This window comes from Pterocles gutturalis, unplaced genomic scaffold (assembly GCF_000699245.1).
Source record: "Pterocles gutturalis isolate BGI_N339 unplaced genomic scaffold, ASM69924v1 scaffold6974, whole genome shotgun sequence".
In the NCBI taxonomy this organism is placed as follows: Eukaryota; Metazoa; Chordata; class Aves; order Pterocliformes; family Pteroclidae; genus Pterocles; species Pterocles gutturalis.
The window spans coordinates 48,745-50,605 of NW_010130537.1; positions in this window are offsets into that span (position 1 = coordinate 48,745).

A 1,861-nucleotide genomic window follows, 5' to 3' on the forward strand; every position below is an offset into this window, starting at 1 on the left:
CAGTTGCCAATTCACAAAGCAATGTGTTGACAATGCAACAAAAATTCCTGTATATTTGTCATCTGAGTTGTACAAGTGCTTGCCTTGACTTAGAGCTGGATTCTTCTTTCTTCTGTACAAGGGATGCTTACCTTGGGAAGCATTTACCGAGTCTCTTTTCTTTCCCTGGTTTTGGTCCCAATGAGTCACTTTCAAATGAGTCACCTTTCAAATGAGAAGGTTCATCTTGGTGAGGTTGATCCTAGGTCTCTGGCACTGAGTTTTCTGATGTTTCAGAGTGTTTAGTGTGTGAACATACCTATGTGAACACACACAGGTGTGAGCAGATGCACGCTCATGAATGTTCATACATTCAAAGCTGCATGAATCCGCACAGGAGGTGGAGGTCTTCCGTCACCATCTACCTAGGCAGAATGCTCCCGGGTTTCGCTGAAGGTCTGACTGAGATCTTTAAGCATACCATGCAGCTCCATGTCAGTGCTACTGCTGCTCATTCCTTCCACCTCTGCTGTCTCTCTTGAAGGGTTTATTCACACAGTTTTTTCAGAGCTCTGGCCTTGGGAGCACCCTGGGATGTACTGTATCTCTTCAGGGACATGGACTTGGAAGCAAGCACCATTCAAGCTCTGTAAAGGTTTTAAAACTTTCTTTTTTTTTTTTTTTTTTTTTTTTGTAACTCAGGGCAATGAGCCAGAATTCAGAATTCAAAACCAATAATGCATTTCTCAATTCATAAACTGAATTAACTCTTTTTTTGATACTGCTACTGGAAAGAATAACTTGCCATATCTGCTTTATGGAGCAATTGGTTATCATTCTGGTACTGTCTACAAAAGATAAGGAAATGCTGCTTTAAAGGGTTTTTTTTTTCACAGAATGGTTTAGGGTTTGAAGGTCACTTCAAGAGTGTATTCTTATCCTGATCTGAAGACAATCTCACCTTTTCATCTCTACATCTAAATATCACTCTACATCTGGTCAAAATTTATTTGTTTGTTTGTTCGTTAGCTCTGGGTGTCATTTGAAAATAAGCAATGAATATCTAAGTGTCTGCTCTCCAGTTCTGTTCAATTGGTGTAGAGAACAAGACAGATATTGTAAGGAAGAAAATTCCTCACCTGCTTCCCTTGTGGCTTCAGGAATGGTTTTTGTTTTAATGTTGGGATTCCTTTGAAGCTTCACCAGGAGACTCATTTTCTCCCTGAGACTGCCTCTAATGTCTTTTTTAAGAAGCACCCAAATAGCTAAAGAATAATCCAGATCGCACTGAAGCATTCAAAATGGGCTCTTTCAGAAAAGGAGACAAGGATTTATGGCTGGTGAGTACTTGTTACAATGAGCATGGAGAACCATGGCTCTAATAACAGCAAGATTTATGATTTCCAATCCATCAGTGCCCAACTTGCGTGAGAGATTTTTATGACTGGAACTTTGTCAAGACAATGCAGGCAGTTGAAGGTTAAGTCTCTATTTTCATAAATAGAAGTTACAATTGGAAATTTTTTTGGCTATCAGAAAAGATTCTGGAATAATCTGTAGATTAAAGGGAAAAAATAGCTGTCACAAGGGGATTTGTTGGGAGGGAAGTGCAGCTGATGGCAGCAGCGCTGGTGGGGCATAATGAAATCGAAGGATGCTCTCAAGCTGTTGCTTGCAAAGAGTTTTCCTTCAGGTTTGACGCCCCCTTTCAGTGCCTGTAAAGAAAGTGCTGTGGTGGATTGCTTCTTTTAAGACTCTACCAACTGTCACATTGAGCTCTTTCAGTGCCTGGAAAGAAAGTGCTGTGGTGGATTGCTTCCTTTAAGACTCTACCAACTGTCACATTGAGCCTGACACGGGGTGCCCTTGGGTGTGACAGGTG